The following is a 20,999-nucleotide window of genomic DNA, read 5'->3' on the forward strand; positions in this document are numbered from 1 at the left end:
TCTTATCTCAACACTTAATTTAACTTCAAGCTAGAGTTCTTGTGCAAGCTTAAAGAGTCGATGAATTGGAAAGAAAAATCCTGTCTCATTTTTTAACTATGGTACCTATACATAATCCGCATGATTCAGCATGCGAAGTTCAACTCGCAGGATGTTTCTTCGATGATTTGGTATTAGAGTAATCTGTCCTTAATTATACGGACGAGGCACAAGACCGATGCCACGTACGTACCTACATGTTTCGGACTAATCGGTTGGACCACCTACCGTCTAATGATTTCATAATAATCAACAAATCTTTACAGTTTCAAACCAGCATCTGGCGTGGTTATCCATAGTGCTTAGTGCTCAGCATCTCTAGAGCTTGATTGGAACATCATCTTTTTAAGAGATGTAACCCATCCTCTCATACAATCGTTCGGACCGCGTTCCTTATTCTCTTCTTCCTCATATCCTTGCTTGCTTCCTCTGCATTGCGACCTTTTGATTTAACGATTTATTGTATATATACATTCTGAACCTTCGTGATAAGATGAAAATCGGTGAAAAATTAGCCACTTTAAAAGCGATAAGGAAACTAAATTTCAATGGTAATAACAATGCGACAAAAGTTATCAATAAATTATTACGGAATGTGTATTTTTTTGTTTTTCATACGTCACGTGAAATGAATTTTTGATTTTTCTGAATCTTTGCAAGGATGAAGACGTTAATCTTACTTAAACCCGAAATGAAACTGTCGAAGTCTCTGGATCGTTTTAATTAACGATCGTACGCGAGCTAATTTATCATATCGTGATCATCACCAAATGATCAAGGTGAATGACAGGACGTTTGCAGGAGACTTGCGATTAGCGATGAATAAAACGTTGCAGACGAAAATATAATATCGCTGCCTGGCTATTGGCAGGACAGCGGGACTCAGGAGCGTATAATAATCAAGAGGATTATTAGTCGGTCATAGTTGTGACCGCCATTGTATGTATACCACCGCGCAATCGTCAAGATGTATTTATTAGAGAAATTCTTATTGTGCAAACGCCAAGAGCCTTGACTTTGCCGCTTTTGAATAGGATCTAATTGCCGGTATTATACGTCGTAGGCCAGTAACACCACGGCTCACCTTGTAACATCATAACCGTACTGTAACCGTAACGCATATATACTTGGATTGTTGAGCCACTGCTCCTGGAATTGTTGCTCCGTCGATATTGCGGTGCCTGCTCGAACAGCATCAATAGAGACTTGTTAGAAACAGTAGCTGCAATTGAGCTTTGCTTTTTCTACATACTCAAGACACGCACGGACGTTGTGCGCAGGCTTAAAACGTCAATGAGTACCTCTCGTTAATTACTAACATCTGGTTCTTTGAAACGAAACGTATGTACATGCGCCATATCGCGTTTATGTATTGGTAAGTACGTGTGTTCGCAAGAAGAAGAAATGTGCCGGCAACACGTGACGATATGGCGAAGCCGATACTCTTCAAATTCTATTTTTTGTCGTCGAAATTTGCTGACTTTTCTTCGGTTCACGATCATTTGATGTTATTTACTGTTTTAAATTCATCTTCGGTAGCTGCAAATGATCGATGATCGCTTAACGATTTTTCAGATCGATTTATGTATGACAGATTAAAACTTTGTGTATTTATGTATGAAATTATTTGTCACACAGGGTGAATTCAAATCCAAAATTCGAAAAGTGATATCCTACTTCGAAAACGAGTTTTAAAATTCTAGGATATTGTTTAAGAATCGCAGAAAAAGCTCTTTTAGTCTTCCTAACCAAAATTGATGATTGTTTAAATATTGTTAAACATCGGTAAAGTTTACTACGAGAGTTTAAAAAATTTGTGAAGGGGTGATACTCACCCTCAAGTGACTAATTAGGGTTAATACACGCAGGGCATACGATCAAGAATATAAGTATACTTTAATGAATAAATATATTAGGCCAGTTTTCTTTCCAAGTTTTTTTTTGTCTTCTTAATTACCCTTTCAAAAGTTGGTTTTTAGCCTCAAACGAAGCCTCGTGTGAAACCGGAACTCGATAGTAAAAGTTTAAAAAGTAACTAATCCGATTTGAATTTTTCAAAAACACTCTAACCAAAAATATCTCGAAAACTGTAGAAATTGTAAAACTGTTTTTCCTTTCATTTTGTAGATAATCAAAATTTTCTTTAAAAACAAAAAGGGGGTCGTGACTATTACGTGACGTCATTTGTATCAGCTTAGAGCACGGTTTGAGATAAAAATTTATCAGGTCAAAAGTATCTTCATTCATTCAATCCACTTAACTTTAAACGCTCGTGTCGAATACAAAATTAACATTTGGATGCATAGTAATCGCGACTTTCTTTTTTTTTTCATGGAAAATTTGATTACCTAAAAAATGATACGAAAAACGATTAATCATTTTTTAGAATCGTAACGTAAGACGAATCGTACGTAAGACGATAGAAAAAAAAAAGAACCAGCCTAATAAATATTGTTTTATATGTATAAGTAAGTATAGTATAGTATTGTATAGTATATTCCAGGCGAATCGGGTCGGTCGTGTTGGGTGAGAGGCGCGGTGGTGTATAAAGTAGGCGTGTAGTAGCTACCTTATGATATTGTTGTATACACGTGCATCTGTAACATTTATACCTATTTGCGCTAACTCGCGAACGAACGAACGAACGAACGAACCGGGGAAGTAATCCGCAAAGCTGCTGCGCTATGCCTGCGCAGGTGTGACCAATCGTCTCATTACCGCGAGCAGCCGCGGATCGCCGATATTGGCATCGTTTTTCTTCTACCATAGACTTATTTTCCTTTTTCACATTCAAAGGCTCGACTTCCTTTGCTTTTCTCTACTCCTTTCTCTGATCGTCGTTACTTTATGTTATGTTAGACATATTACACATTCTTGTACTGTAGGCTTGATCAAATCGAATGAAATCGATACAGAGGATGGAAGTTGGATGAAGAGAACGATTCCTCCTCACTCTCTCTCTCTCGCTTTCTTTATCGCTTATTTTCTTCTGTTACGAATGGACGACTGTTCAATTAAATTAGTCAATATACAAATATTATATACATGAAAAATCGTCTGAGCGGCTAATCAATAAATTGCTACCAGTTCGCCGGGTTCTGTGTCGAAAGCGTAATTTATTGCTTATCGTAAAATTTTCTCATGTATATAACATTATATAGGTATATATGTATATAATGCTACTGTATACACGTAACAATTACGCACGAAGCGTCGTTTAATTGCAATCTACTACGCGTATATTTACACTGGCATAAATTGGTTGAAATTGCTTTTACACTTAGAATATTATAGTATGTTAATGCAGTTACAATAGTTTTCCACTTTATACAGACAGGTGATGCAAATGCTCGATGTGCATAATTGCGCATAAATAATTAGTACCTACGATGTGCCCCGTGCCGAGTAAGCACATGTCATAATTAGCAGATATTTTAATTGCGACTAGTTTGCACTGTGTGTACCTAACATATGTGTATATATGTATATGTTACATATGTATGTATGTGTAGACCGCCGTGAAAGGATCACGCTATACATATACATGATACATATTATTATGCTGCCTATGGAGTTTCTTCAAACCTATTCATACACGCCGCTCTGCGGTAGGCATTATGTATTTATACCTCCAGCACCTCCACCGGATGTCCTCGACCCAGCTAACTCTCCACGTGACCCGAAGGTGCAACTTGCAGTGGTGAACGGTCACCGGTCAAAGATCATTCCGCGGATATCTAGTTATGGTCATTCGAGACGGAAAAGTGGTGAAGTTGAAAGGAGCTGTTGCTTAATACAGTTCAGGCCTTGATTTATACTGTTTGGAATTTGGAATTTGGAATTTTTAGAGTATTACCTACTATCGATTTGTCACGCCAGACCAACTTTCGCCAAATCAGATGGTCACATCCTATCAGTGATGTTGTTAATTTGCAATTAGCTTGATAGATTGTTGAAAAAAAATGTAATGTTTTCGTTGTTGTATTGGTAAACTTGTATGAAATGTTACTGTGTACTGTGTTAGTCGTATTAGATATTTAGTCTATTATCAGCTGTGAAAAAAAGGTACATGTGTTTTGGTAGGTCGGGGATTTTGAATATGGATCAAGAACCCCAAAATCTCATTTTGCCCGCACTTGTTACCGATCTTTCACGCCTGCCGGTAATTTTTTACCGACATTACACGCATACATTACACCGGCATGCGCGAAATATCGGTAACAATTGTCGCTAAAATGAGAGTTCGGTGTACTTCGTAATCGAAAACCAGATCAGCTGCCATTTCGTCATTTCACCATCAATTCTCATGGGACTGGGCTCAAAATGTGTGTTTCATCACCACCGAGTGGCATCATACCGGACAGTTCGATCCATTCCGTGCAACTGTAAGAATTTGGCCAATTTCTGTAGGTGGTAACCAATCTGTAAATTTTTCTTCCAAATTTTTAAAAACTAAAAATACGCTCCACTTTTTGCCAAAATAAGGAACTAACTGCCCAAGTTTCACTCTGATCGCTTGAGCGGTATAGGAGTTTTGCATCTCCGCGTTTTCGAGGTGTACAACGGGTCTTTATAAGCACCTCAAACCCTATCTCAATGGGTTCTTGGATAGTGTTTATAATCATCGCTGTACGACCTCAGTAGAGTCGATAAACCCTTGGGTCCGACATCTTCGTGTTCGAAAGGGATGTTCGTCCGATGACACGATCAACTCTTGTTGCTGTTCCATCGAAAATCTGTCACCTATAGCGGCATGTAATCGATGTTAATGACGCCGTTTAACGACTTCTAGGAAATGGTCTTCTATTAACGGGGTCTATAAGTGTGCAGCGCAGCATCCTGCAGTCCACGATCATGGTCCTCACATGTATTAAGTGTAGCGTTACATCCGTGCTGTGCTTGTAACATCGACGATTCTAAACGTGAACATTATGCTGTGTAACATCGTATAATCAGTGCAATGCTGGTGGACCTGGCTACGAGACGATAAGCTTCATTCGACGACATCGCGACGTTTGTTACAGGAAATCGATCCGGTACCCAGTATTCGCACTTTTCTTCTTCGCAGTTTCGTTCTCTTTCTTTTGCGTCAGTTAGGTTTAGTCAGGTTAGGTTGTGCCTGCTCGGATACCACGGCGAATACAGAAAGTCTTACCGTACCGTTCATCCTGCTGCAATTTTAATGCAGGTCAAATTCCTCAAGTCAGGATAGGCACTGTAACCTTGATAAATTCGTGAGGAATAATATTTGCGACTTGAGATAAGTGTTAGCAGTTATCGACACGTCAGATCCAATTATTAACCTTTTTCTTGGTTAAATTGTATCTGGTATCCGATCCTTAGTTCTAAAGTTAACAAAAAATATATTCTCAGTGTCTTAAACCCTCTTAGCAATGGGTTTTGGTTATCGATGAACTTACAATTTATATCGTAAATTTATAATTTTGACAAATAAAAGCCACAACAATAATAATTGCCAAACTTATATTTTACATCGAATTTGATAAGAATCTTATTTTTATAACCATAGCTTCATATCTTGTTCCTTATTTTTTATTTTCAACTTTTCTCGCTCGACGATATATTTTTAACCTTGTACCTTTTCCTCTTTTCACAATTCAATTGGTAATCATGAAGAATTTTTCTCGGGTTGAATTTTTTCATTTTTTCAAATTTCTTTCATTTCGGGTTGCGGTCGGTAGTTCCTTCTCAGTGTGGTTCTTACGATCCCCTTGTCTTCTATGGTGATAATTTTGTTTTTTTTTACTGCGTAGTGTGTACTGTAGTAACTTATGAATAATAATAATAATAATAATAATACTAACTTCTCTACACATCACGAAGTGTACACAGTATACGTATAGTATACCGCTAGCTCACCGCGTATAGATTTATACTCTCTAATTATATGCTATATCTGCCGTTCGTTCGACTCAACTTAAACGCTATATATGTATACATGTACGTACAACATAACCTATCTTGCGGAACGTGCAGGCCATTCGTCTTTGGTATTGTGTGAAATTGAATTCGTCGCGTTGAGAAGACGAGATGAAAATATTACAAGACGAAATATTAGGATCGTATACTACTTTCGATTTTCTTTACCATTCATATATAACTTCTCTGCTTTTCTTAACTTATTTATACCGATGCGGTGCAGGCAAGGAATGAGGCGAAAATTAACAATTTTATAAATGCAGAGAAACGTTTTATCGGCGATTAATTACATTCTGAATAGTTATAAAAAATTTTAAGTATATATGTTAGGGTGGCGCAAAAAAACCGACTGTTTTTTTTTTTTCTTTGAGTCTCGTGTGACAAAATGTTAGTTTTTTATGTTTTGAGAGCCCACTCCAAAGGATAGTTAAAAAAAAAATTTTTTGAGAGGTCGCTCCACATTTTTTAGAACGTCAGAAATCGTAAAAAATCGATCTTTTTTTAAAAATTTTTTTCTCGTTACGGTATAATTTTATAGACAAAAAAAAAAAATAAGTTTCCGAAAGTTTCAGTTCAAAATTTGAATTTCGAAAGGTCGTTCATAATTTTTTTTCAACTTTTTGGTGCATTTCTTTAGATCTTTTCGAGCGACCTTTTAATATTCATATTAAAATTTCATACATTTTTTTTCTTTAATTTAGTAAGAAAGAATCGATAACAATACACCACGACATGAATTAAAAATCAAACAAAATACTGAAAATACAATTTTTTTTATTTATTTTTTGACGATTTTTGACATTTTTTTAAATTTGGAGCAACATCTTAAAATTTTTTTTTTTGAGCTGTCCTTAGGAGTGGGCTCTTAAAACATCAAAAACTAACATTTTGTCTCACGAGACTCGAGAAAAAAAAATAGTCGGTTTTTTTGCACCACCCTAATATATATATATATATATATATATATGCGTATACAAATATGAATGACGTACTGGATAAGTATAGTAAAAGCGCACGTGGTAGACGACGTATTGCTGATTCGCATATAATTACGTATTCATATCTCGGGTCATTTCAGCCTCTGAACCGTGAATGGCGTAATCCTAAAGTTTATTACAGCTATTCGGGTGAAATATGCACATAATCGGTTGGTATAATTTGCTGTAATTACCCGCGGAGGTGTCTTGGAGAATTATCTATCGCCACGCACGCATTATGCGAGCTGCGGACGCGCCAGCGGTAGCTGCACCGGCCTTCGGGTTCCTCAACCAAGCCATGCTCTACTAGGTTAGAGACAGACCGTGTAACCGCGTGTTTCGATAAACGTTACCGTATTACGTGACGCGGGTACATATCGGCTTCTAGGTAGGAGTAAAGCTGGGAAATTCAATTTCGATTGACCCTATATTCGAATACGTTATACTTAGCGAGGATCGATAGATCATTCAAGGGTTATACTTAGTCAGGATTTTTTGAAAATCGATTTTTTCTCAGTTCAATTTCGTAATGTAAATATATTCGAATACGTGCACAGAAAATTACTATTTCTATTTCTGTATTTTTTTCAATAATAGATTTTCACCGTCGTTGAGCAAGATTTTCAAATTTTTAAACGAGTTTTATGAATATACTTTTCAGTCATTGATAAAAGATTTTTTCACACCGATAAATATTTTCCATTTTATGAAGAAATTTAGGCGAGATTTTTTTTTACGGAAAATTGATATTGTTTTTTTTTTTTTTGAGAAGCCGCCGTTTTGTTGAAAATTAATATTTTTCTTATTTCTTCAGTCAAAAACCAGACAATATCTTATATTAACTAAATATTTTCTGTTTTTTCATTATCAATGATCCAGTCGAGAGATATCTCGCTCATCGCAAGACGCCTTTTTTTACAGCTGCTCCCGGAGATCGGCTATAGCAGCTTCAAAAAACATTATTTTTACAAATAAAAAATACCGGGACGAAGCTCAAAGTTATCCCAATATGTATATAAATTATTGTATTATTAAATTGAAATGTCTTTTCATGAAAAATCGCTTTTTGCGGCCTCTCGACTAAGTATAACCCTTTAATAACAATAAAAATAATAACAATACAGATTCCAGGTCGATATCTAGCTTGAAAAATATATCGACAACGTTTTCGTAATTATGATGCTTTAGCTATACGCCGGGCGGTAAGAAAAAACTGAGAACGCTTGTGGATCGTGAGGCTGAAGTTAGTAACGTTAACACAACGAAAACCATTTGTAAAAAAATCATTATTGTGCAATTTTATAATGACTTTGAAGTTGTCGTTTTTTCAAAATAAGAGCATGTTCAGTTTATCATTGTTTATTACTAAAGTTCAGATATTCTTAAAGGTGGCGAAGAAACGATTCTTTTCTCCTTATGCATCGTCACAGTAACGTTACTAACTTCATCCTCATCGTGCTTTGGTTTGAAGGCTTCAATATTAATGAAACAAAAATTCTATTTTGCTTTTCCAGAAACGTGACAACCTGGCGGACTGTTCGGAGCGAGACTCCCCTGGGAGCAGCGGGGGTGGAACAAGTAGCACCGGTCGTCGACCTCTGACATCTATAATCGAACACCTTCGCGTATCCAAGAGTAAACTTCAAAATGGTGAGTTGTGAAATTTCTTCTTCATCCACGTTCCACATTCGAAGCTTCGAACCTTTTCTTCGATAGATATACATAACAAATTATAATAACGTATAAAAAACGACATAAAGATCGTTGCGAGTGTCGAAAATTGGAGGATTATTGTTATTGTGTATCAGTTTTTTTTTTCTAATCAGCATCGTTGGAATTACGTAGCTCGATCGGTAGAGAATAGTTTCCCTCTTCTAGTCTAGCGTTGTACCTCAGGGTTGAAATTCCTTAGCCGTTTTTCGGGACCGGCAATGAAGCTCGAGGAGGAATAAGAAGAATAAGACGAAGACGACGACGACGAAGAAGAAGAAGAAGAGCGAGGTGGAGAAGGATAATGCCGCCCCTGCGATGCGGCAGCGTCGGCAGTTTGTACCGGTAGCACTTCATCATTTTATCCAGATAGTTGGAGCTGTCGGTCGTGTATCCTTGTCCGTGTCGTGGCGCAACTTATCAGAGTTTCTGCTGTCCGCAATGCTCCAGCAGAAGGGTGGAGGGACTCGAGTGGTAGCTCAGAAGCTTCTCTTGCAGGGACGATATTGCCCCCGGAGTAAAGAGAGTAATGGAGAAAAAGATACTTGGCATCAAGCGAGGATGAGGAGGATGAGAATGAGGAGGGGTGGAGGGGTGGTGGTTTGCTGGATCCTTTATACGCTGGATGGTCAACGCGTGCAGCATCAGAAGCGTCTCTCGTAAGTGCAGAATCTACAGTCTGCTGCATGCATGAACGCCGACGCGGTGATATTCTTGTGACACGTTTTATTCTCACTGTCCCATCGCACGATTCTCAAATGCACGTTGCATTAGCTACGGGATACGTTTATGCTTCTTATGTTATTCTTATTCCAAGAAGTTTAGCCTACAGTGGAGGACCTCGTCGATTAGGGATATACCTAAGGTTGATGGATCAGTAGATGGTCAGTTTCAAGAAATATATTTTATCACGTATGATGATGTGGTGAGAATCAGTCATACGTCGATGTGTGTCGAAGTTACTTTCTCTCTCTCTCTCGTTTTGCGAGATTTTTAAATGAAAAACAGCCACAGTTGAGATTGTGTCGATATCTGACGAATACCTAATAATTAATCAATGTGCTTATACCATCTCGTAATTATATAAATTTAAAGTATTCTGAGAAAAAATCTTTCGCCTACTTTATCACCCAGTTCGATTCAAGTGGTACCCAACGTTTGGCAACATAGCTTGTTAAATAAGGGTCCTTCTGGTCAGGCCCTGACCGGCAAACCTGTTCATCTGCCCTCGAGGTTATGTAATTTCACTTTTCACGTTTCCTACTATCCAAGCATTCTGATTGGCTTCCAAAGTTTCGTCAACTAATCGGAATGCTTGGATGATGGGAAATTGCTAATCTCGAACCCCTGAATCGATTCATCATCTACCTTCTAAATCAAACCCGTGAGTATCGGTCGTTACAAAAATCTCTCGCACGTCGATGTAAGTATATACCTTTACGTGAACTTTTGCCAACTCTGCTTACTTACGCACTCACTTTTGTATATATATATATATGTTACACCTACTGTCGAATGGACTCTTGAAACACATGCGAACAAACTTCTCGCTGAATTCATGCCCCGAGGTTATACGGGCATTATGATGTCATTCAGCCGATAGAGCTCATGTGGCACGAACTCTCGATAGCTCGCTATAATGTCTTCCACCAATACCTAACCGTAGCTTCCACATATTAGGCCATCCACATACGTATGCCGGTGTATCCTTATATCAGCCTTATACATTTCCTTATAGACTCACGCACCCGCACCACGTGTGCACCGTATGCCGCATCGGCTAGCTCTTTAAGACCGCCATGCCATCGCGTTGCATTACTCAATGCTTCGATACATCTTGCAATTATCCTACTCGTGGGTTGGAGAATATATTTTATGTATTCGGATCGAGGGATTTACCAGACGGCAAATTGTTACAACTCGAACCCACAAGCCGCTCCTCTTCGATTTTCCTCTTCCTCCACTTCTCGCCGCGTCGATTCTCTACAACGGATTATCCTTTATATCTACCCTGTGTTCTGCACCTATACAGCATGTTGTGTTGTACACAATATTGTGTATGCAACTTCTACACCAGCGGCGAATTCCTGCATATCTTTTATGGTTGATAATCATCACAATTCAATTTTTTTCTTGTATATTAGTGCAGATTTTTATCAGTTTGAAATTTTAATCCCATTCTTAGCTTGGTTGGCTTATGTTTCAAGTTTTATTTATTTATTTATTTATTTATTTATTTTCTTTTGTTTTTTGCTATTCTGAAGATGTTCTACAAAATCACATTTCACAGCACCGTTTTAATCACTTCCTATATACGTTTCTATAAGTCAGCGGGTACATATTTAGCCAGAAATAACTTGCTTGGATGTGATTGTATGTAATGTGACCGTAATTAAAGAAGGCGGAGGCAAAAACTGTGTTAATAGAATACATTAAATTTTGACAAATTCATGTCTTCACTGTGTATCGGTTCGAGAATTTAAAAATTTGATTCTAATACAATTATCTCTAAAATATATCATATATATGATATAGAAAACGTTGAAAGAGCTTCCCGAAGTGTCCGAAAAAACTGGGCACAACTTGTTTAATAAATAATTATCCTCATATATTTTACCAATATCTAATCGAAGATAAAAATATTTGCTAACGGTTTACTCGGATCTGAATATCCGTCCCCAATAGATTCAAAATACGTAAAAAATGAATATCATGAGAGTTTCTTAAAACGTTGAATAAAATTTTCGAACAATATTTTTTCGAAACAACTTTCTCTGGAACGAGAAAATATTTTTTAACTCTTAGGTCAACCAGATCAGCAATGATTTATTTATCAATCAGATTTACCAAGACCAAAGAAAATTATTAGCTAATAGTAAAATTGAATGAAAAAGAAAATTAAGGATACTTTGTAAGGTATAATAAGTTTGATTTCGGGTTGGTATCCGCACACGGTGTGGATTATACCGGCATGGCATAATCAGGGGCGTCTTTTTTCGGGGGGCATTGTGCACTCTGCAGGGGCCTTTTCTTCGATACGGGGGCGCACACAATTTATAATGCAATTAATGCCTCGGATAGCAGCGGTGCGGATTTATTACTATCTTCGGGAGCAGCAGGACGAGACGTGGGTCGAGAGCCAGTCTCGGATGAGTTATAAGACACAGGCGGTAGCCGCCTCGGCGAAACCATTATTTATTACGAACGTTTGATTATTTCTATATCTATAATGTATGCGATATATATACGTATACGTATACCTGCTCTTCGATTCTTACTGCGTATCCAAGTTCCTATTATTATACGTATTATACTTACGTCTTTCATTATACAACCACGAGTATATTGCGCTCTGCATATTGCTAAATTCTCGATGAACCAAATACCGAGCTTTGCCTGTCAAGTTGAGATTCGTGCTTCGGTCTGCAGGCATTATCAGCCGGAAAAAAATGGCTTTTTACAAAAAAAATTCACGCGTAAGGGCAAAAAATTGTTGAAACTAAAATGGGGGAGAGAATAAAAACTGCGATGATCCTTGCTGAAGATGCGAAAGGAAAAGGAATGAGGAATGAGAAAAAAAAGAAGAACATTTTTAATCAAAAGGTTTGGTCAGACACGACTATTTAGTGATCGTATAATGCTCACACTGTACGAGAATATCCGGCAATTAATATTCAAATCGATCAACACAGTTATAATCCTCGTAGCCTGCTATACTTTATTATATCTAATTGTTGCCTAATCCAAACAGTTGGACAGGTTAATAATCATTCATTAGAGGCGAATCACTTGTCCGAAATTCTTGCATATATTTTACTTCGGATGAAAGGTATGAAAAAGAAATAAAAAGAAGAAGAAGAAGAAGAAGAAGAAGAAGAATGAAAGAAAACGGTGACTATCTCAAGTGGCTCGTGAAGGTGGAAACTACCTTCTTGACGTCATTAGCGTGCTCCATTTAAAAAGAGATGAAACGAGAAGACACGTAGATGTAAATAAACTGATGGAAAAAGATGCCACGAGAAGAAAAGACCTAAGAGAGAACGAGGAGAGACAAAAGTCGGAGAGAGAGATCAGATTTTCAGATACTTAGCAAGAGATGAAAAAGATTTTTACCAATTTTACGGCCATTCGAATACCTGTCGAATAATTTCAATAAAAAAAAAAAAAAAACAATTTTCCTGGATTTGTAAAAAATAATTGAAAATAAAATATATATGCACCACAACGAGGTGGATTTGTGCGCAGATCACTGGCTAGCTAAAGCATTGCTTATATGTATAGTACATGACGCATATCCGTTGTCTTCATGTGTATACGTATAATGAATGGAATAGAAATCCCATGTAGAAAGGGATCTGACCTGTTGATCCTCGGTTTTAGAGGCCGACAAAACGATCATCGTTACTCAGCTTGTACCTGCATACACTGTATATATATGTATGTATACAACCACGTGCGGAGCAGTGATTGAGTAAGGTTAGAAAACGCATACATCGATGTACCGAATACCTCCTTTCTATGTATGTATTCACCTATAAACTGCACGCGTTGCGTTGCTACCAATGAGAAGTTAGCGGACTGTATGTAATCGTACTTCTTATACTTCTACTTCTACTCTTCTGACTATAACCGTAATCTGTATAATACCTACATGATTTCCTACCTTTTCTTCAATGGATTAGGATTGACGAATTACGTTCAACTGTGTTATGTTGATCTGAAAATAAGGTTTTTTACTTCATTAATTACCGAGTTCTGTAATTAAATTATGTACAGAATTAACTCTCGTATTACCTGAAAACAAAAGAAACGACATTTAAGTTTTTTGATTTATTGTCAATTTCTTTGTTTCAATGTTTGTTAGAAAAATTTCAAAATCTTATCACACATGATACCGTTAAAACTGATCGGAGCGCAGCAAAATTCAAATTTTTGGGAAACAATATATTATCTTTACATAAATTAGGACGGTTCAGAAAAGGAATATTTTTTTTTTTTAGAGTTCGATCTTCTTCGAGGTCCTTGCACATTTTTTTATTTACTCAAAAAGTAGCTGACACGAAAGAGGTGGGCTAAAAAAAATTTTTACAACTATAGGTACTGCCTCGAAAGTTTATTTTTCGAAATTTCAAAAATAATTTCAAAAAGTTTTCTCATAACTATAAATGAAGAATATAATTTTCTCAATAATAGAAGAGAAAAAAAACTGCCAAATGACATACTCTACTTTGTAGGGTGGTGTCACCTCCTTAAAGTGTTCAATGGGAGGTAAAAAAAAAAATGAACAAATAAATAAACAAATAAAAATAAGTTTCGCTTAGTTTTTAGTCTACTATAAAATATTACAAAAGAAATCGAATAATCGTCGAGATCGCGACCTACTGGAATATCACCTTCCTTGTCAGGGAGCAATATATCGACACGCCGCGAAGCGAGGCGGTACCGACTTTAGTTGTTAATAATCAATGCGCTTGGCAATTTGGACAATATTGTCGTTCGAAACTTGTCATCATCGGTCGTTGTAAAGCGGTTCAGCCTGCAGGGATCAATTTGAATATATAGGATAAGTAGCGTAGCAGGCAGCAAGCTTTGGACCCGCCACGTGTGTTTTATCGCGTGTGCATGCATCGATAGGAATGAGAATTTTATGAAAGGACACGCACACCGGCTAGCAACCTCGTTGTTATTAAACCTGTGATTAATTATCATCATTGAGAACTGTCTCTGCGGCTAGACGCGGCACCTTCTCGTCATACGGCTGTAGGTACCCATAATGCAACGTGTAAGGCACTCACTAAGACGTCGATTCGTGTACGCGGAGAGATACCTTTCGCAACTAAATGAAAATAGATAAAATCAATCTTGATAGTCGTAATCCGTTGTCGGGCGCTACAGGCTACTGATTTCTTATCTTTTTCTCAGCTCGATTATCGGATTGATTTATAAACCAAGACTGCGAAAATTTTCACTTCACTGCTCACTGTGATTAAAAAATATCGTTCATATTATTCCATTCTATATTTTACACAATTATCTCACTCATTCTTTTCCAAATTGGTTTCTCAGGTTTTCGTCTCTCTTTTAATTCTTGATATCAAATTGTCCAGTTCTGTGTTTTTAATTCCATATTTCCAAATATATACTTCTCACTTTGCGTCACACGATTGCCTTCAAGTATATATATATATATAACTTCGGCATAATTTGTAATCGGAGATCATTGAACACAACGATTAAGTCCAAAGGATATCCTGAATCGCTCGACATCGCGTGTAATACGCCGATTTAGTTCAACCTTATAATTTCACCACCGGATCGTTTAACAATCAATTTGTCGTTGCTTTACGATCGAGATACGTAGATATACGTACGTAGGTACTCTGTAAGAAAGAGTGCTCATGTCGCGTCCTATCGCAGACACTTTATACCGTCTACCAACACACACGTACATAGTCGCGTAATTCAGGGATAGGTGTACATACCAGTATATTGTTGTAAATCATTCGATGTTTGATTTATAACGTGCTCGAGTATAAACCGCCTTTCCGATACGTCCTCGGAGCAAATCAGACGTTATAGTTAATTTTCTTTCTTTCTTTTGTTTATTTCATTTTTTGAAATTCAAAAATGCATAACCAGAATAGAAATGGTACTCGATTTTTGACAAAAACGAATATAAACCAGCAGAATCGAGAGGTGTGTTGTTTCAAAGGGAACGGAGAGTATAGACCAGGAGTTAACGTAAGTTATGAACTCTTCGAGGCCGGTCGATAGTCAGGTTGTAACGTTGTAACTCTCTTGGTAGTAATATAAGTACCCTTCCGCCGAAGGAAAGACCTTTGCAGCTAAGATCTTACAACTTCTTGCGTATATGTATACATATAGACACACATACCTACATACATGTTAACAAGGCTCATGCACATGGCCGAGGGTGATGTATATACTGTATACTATAGGTATATGGATACTATATATACTAACATAAGCCGCTATTCTCGGAGCGCGGAAATCACTGCTTCTTACACTGTAGGCCAGATGAGTGAGACCAACATATTATTATATTATTTCTCGGAGTCCGAGATACGGACACGTTTCATATATCCACACGTTTCTAACTGTGAGCAGTCGTTTACTGTACGTACGTGACTGTACTTGGCCCCCTATTCCATATCTGGTAGAAATGCAATTTTTCTCATTACATCAGCGCAGTCACTTCTGCCTTATCCTCAGTTCGCACGTTTTCCTCTAAGTTCTGTTATGGAATCGTAAGAAATTGGCGAAACAATGACAAACGAATCTTTGCACGTACATACGTGTCGCGCAGAAATTTCATGCAAAGACTAGAAATAAAATAACGAAATATGAATTGTTCGAAGAAATCTTGATTTTCGAAAGTGTCACTAATTACAATTCATTCTCCAAATATTGATTCTACCACGTTTTGACCGCCATCATTCGTTTTGCGACTGTTTCGTGACGAGAGGATCAAGGACTAGAGGATCGACCCTTATGGTGGGTGGCGCTTGGACAGTTCGAGAGAAGGTTGGAGCTCGAATAGGTATCCGAATTCCGTATCTGGCACAGGTGAGACGGGTAGCTACCATTAGTTGTTGTCAGGTGTTCCCGTTCGGTATCTCTCTACCTCGGGGAAGGCATACCCATACCCATACCCATACCCATACCCATACCCATACCCATACCTACACGACCGTCGAGTATCTCACCGGCGTTCTTACACGTCCGCTTTAACTTTACACGGACAAAGGAAGACGTTGTAACCCAAGTCGCCCGGCTCGGATAGGAGTAAAATTGAGATATCAAGACCAGGTGAATGGGATTATTAATAATTCTTATCCTCCGCTACGCTCGTATTATTTTTTTTCTTCTTTATTCTAACGCGATAACCGTCTCATTCGGGAATAACGACTACAAGTATAACCCAAGCCTAGCAGCTCACTTCGTAGTATATAGTAGAGCAGAGAAAAAATGACACTATCAAAACGGATGGTTGGAGGAAATGGAGAGGGATAAAAAACCATTGATATCTATACTAACTACAGGATGGCTGACTCATGTCCTTCCAATACACGATGGCTTGTGCCGATTGGAGGCACCAAAAATCCGAAGTTGAACTAACCAGTCACGTGGGTGATACGGCTTATCAGAAATAGATTTAGTCACAAGGCTCTGTCATTTTAACGCCATAATATATAAAGTGAATCACGTGATTCTTTAGTTTCATTTAGGCTGTCGAAATCTCTTTATTATGTTGGCTACAGTTTGGTGTAATCTGACGAACACAATTCGTCCGTGAAATTTTAGGGTGTCCACCCCCTATAGTCAGACATCCGGTTAGTATATCCATGGTGATCAATGGATAAAGCATTTTGTGTGTATTCTTCAATTCACCAAACTCCGGGTAACGGGGCACTCAAGTGGGCGGCAGGTGGGTTTGCAGACAACACCGTTCGGGTCGTTGGGGTCAGGAGAGAAGGAGCTGAGTTAGTCGGAGCCTGGAGCAACGTGATATCGAGAAACGAATCAGTTGGTTACCCGGCAGTGACCTGGTCTCGCCTTGGATTCCGCTAAGAGTTGAATGAAGCGGTTTCGAAACATTGTCGAAAGGGAGGAGGATCGATTCTACAGAAATCAGTTCAAGGAATATTTGATCTACAGAATGGAATTCGAGACTCACGTTGGAAATAATTCTGCATGAATTATTCTACGGGAGAATTGTTCTAAAGAATATTTTTATGGTTTCATACATACAGCACAGTACTCGTATAAAATAAAATTAACTTAAATCACAATGTGTTAAACACAATGTGTAGAAAAATCCTCTGTAGAATTATTCGTGCAGGATTTATTCTGATCTTAATATCGAATTACTTTGCGTATATAGAAAAATATTCCCATAGAAACGAGTCTGTATAGAATATTTTTATTCTGTAGAACTGATTTCTGTAGAATCGAACTGCATTCGTCGAAAGAGTAGAGATTTGCGACTTTTTCCTTCTAACTATCATAATATCGTGGCTCAAGTTTTGTAGTTGAAAATTTTTTTACTCGAGCTCCGAACCGGGATTTTTTTCTTTTTTTTTTCAACACCCGTTACGGAGACTTGCGTAATTGTGTGTTTCTTACACGTTTTGTAGACGCTAGTCGGTTAGCACTCGCTGAGCATCGTTAGACTCAAACGTTCGATTCTTCTTTTTTAATCTATCAAATCAATCATTGCGATCACCTGCTGCAGCGGGTCAACGAGGTTCAGACTCGACGATCGTCTAACGTAAAACCTAATTGTTCCGTTGGTTTGACCGTTTTTGATGTTCGCTGTTTCGTTATTAATTATTAATGCTCACGGTCACTGTTGTGCATTTCGGTTTGTCCGCCGTTTTGTAAGTAATTTCTGCAAAGAATTTTGAGACGTGGAGGAAAGACATCCTCGTCATGTTTACTTTGAGATTTATATCGCTTTACACTACGGCTGTGTGATCTCCCACCATTAGCCTGTCACAATTAACTTCTTCGGTTGTATTTTGTGCTCTTGCTCTAGGCAGCCTGTATGTCTATACTCTTTGTAATTGACAAATAGCAATTGCCGGCTTCCGTCTCGTTTATAACGACGGTGTAAAACCTGATCTGGAGAATATGGTGCAGTCGGATCACGAGCATGAGCCCGGCAAATTGTGGTTCGATCAGTTTCGAATAGCCTGTAATTTCGGGGCGCATTACGTACCGAACGTGTTTCCACAACGTTCGTGTGCTCGGAAATTTTTCACTTCGATTCTTTCAGAGTGAAAAAGAATTTCCACTTGTTCACGGATTTTGTAATACGCATAATCGTGCCGTATGTTCGTAATGTGTGTATATATATACATAAATTCTAAGGCACCTACGTACAACGTGGCAATTAATACTCGCAGTGTGAGCACAGCAACGTAAATGCAGATCTGAATAGCATTCGCTCGACCTCCGGCCTTGGTTGGGTTAATCGTGTTAATGCTAATGCTAATGCGAATTCTAGTTTCTAATGGTAATTCTAGAGGCAGTAGGAGCTGGCCAACGGTCCGCGTTGCGCTTGAAGGTACGTACCTACACGACTCTCGGTGGGTGGAGGAAGGACTCGTTGTTGTTGCTTTGGTGATCTTGGAATCGGAAAATTATGTATATCTTATCCAGGATATCTACGCTTCTTTATTATTTGATGTTTATATCCTTCGTGGAACAGTTATCGGCCGAGGGAATTAGGGGGCGTTGGATTAACGTTACTTGTTTATTTATCTCGAGAACTAGAGAGACAGAGAGAGAGAGAGAGAGGGAATAGAATAGAATAGAACAGAACAGAGAAAGTAAAGTATCTTAAAATTAACTTGAATCCAGATTACAGATTATAAGTCAGTAGCAGCGAAACACTGCTTATAAGAAACAGAAAGAAAGTAAATTGGCGACAAAGAAATTGAAAATGAATAAGTTTGTATAAAATGAAGTGAAAAAGAAGAAAGACAGGCTTGTAGGAAGTAAGAGTACAAGAAAAAGAGATGGAGAGAGACACTCGCCGTGTGTATATATGTGTAATTATTGCTCTGCGAACAATGATATCTTAACTGCGATCTCAATAGGGTTAATTACCTCGGTTAGATATACTGGAATCTCGTATACCCACCTCGGCAACTTGCAGACTGCAGGCCCACGCCATCCACCCCGACTTTCTTCTACCTGCACGCCTTCTCGTTCAAATACGAAACAACACTTGCCGGGCTTGCGGTGTTAACTAAATTGATTAATCTTACATCTTATCCCGATTAATTATTGACACGCTTCTACGGTTATCCTCCATCAACAATTACCTACTCGTTAAACCCCTCCAGAGTCTTTCAATCCTCCCTATTAAACACTTTTGTTCAGCTGCTTTTAAGGTGCTTGTAAAGACGCGTTGTACACCTCGAAAACGCGGGGATGCAAAACTCCTATACCGCTCAAGCGATCAGAGTGAAACTTGGGCAGTAAGTTTCTTATTTTGGCAAAAAGTGGAGTGTCTTTTTACTTTTTAAAAATTTTGAAAAAAAATTTACAGATTGGTTACCACCCATAGAAATTGGCCAAATTTTCACAGTTGCACTGAATTGATCGAACTATCCGGTATGATGCCACTCGGCGGTGATGAAACACACATTTTGAGCCTAGTTCCATGAGATTTCATGGTGAAATGACGAAATGGGAGCTGATTTGGTTTTCGATTATGAAGAACACCAAAATCTCATTTTGGCAACACTTGTTACCGATCTTTCACGCCTGCCGGTAATTTTTTACCGACATTACACGCATACATTACCGGCATGCGCGTAATGTCGGTAACAAATGTCGCCAAAATGAGATTTCGGTGTACTTCGTAATCGAAAACCAGATCGGCTGCCATTTCGTCAATTCACCATCAATTCTCATGGACCTGGGCTCAAAATGTGTGTTTCATCACCGTCGAGTGGCATCATACCGGATAGTTCGATCCATTCAGTCTAACTGTGAAAATTTGGCCAATTTCTGTGGGTGGTAACCAATCTGTAAATTTTTCTTCCAAATTTTGAAAAAGTAAAAAGACGCTCCTTTTCGAAGTGTACAACGTGTCTTTATAAGCACCTTAACAACAGGTGATTCTATATTATATGTATACGAATTTGTTGACCTCTTTGTTGTGAATGAATTTTCTCACAATATTTCGCCAGGCTTTTCTCATCACGAGCTAACTCATGAATTTAGTGGGTGTATTCTGTAACTGTTTATATCACAAGTTTTACAAGCTGGGTAATTTAGGTACTTTAACACCGAGTCAATTATCAGATTTTAACCGCTTTACAAGCACGTGATATAACTACTACTATATTATATCTACGCCAGCGAGTTGCTCGCGCCTAATTCTCAGAGCAATAAATTTCTCTGTGTATAATATTCCATAAAAGAATAAAACTCGATACTTTATTATTTTCTATATCTTCTTTCGGTATATCGGTACAATTTTTTACAACTTTTTTAATTGGAAGACCTTTCTCAAGGTGTTCGTTAGATCGTACCTGTTTCTAATATAATCCTTGATTTTTCTTTCACTCGTCATATATACGCAGACATACATTATACACACCTATACCTGAGTCGGTGACACGGTTTGGTTAGAATTTAAAAAATTTACGACGCGCGTATAAAATACATATTATATTATGCTCGGGTCGATGCGAGGTACTCAAAAGCTATGTTACATTCGTACACAGCAAGAAGTGAACTGTTAGATGAGACTTGATATACTCACGTATTAGTCTTTCTTATTATACCGCGTTA

The sequence above is a fragment of the Diprion similis genome, chromosome 7 (assembly GCF_021155765.1).
Source record: "Diprion similis isolate iyDipSimi1 chromosome 7, iyDipSimi1.1, whole genome shotgun sequence".
In the NCBI taxonomy this organism is placed as follows: Eukaryota; Metazoa; Arthropoda; class Insecta; order Hymenoptera; family Diprionidae; genus Diprion; species Diprion similis.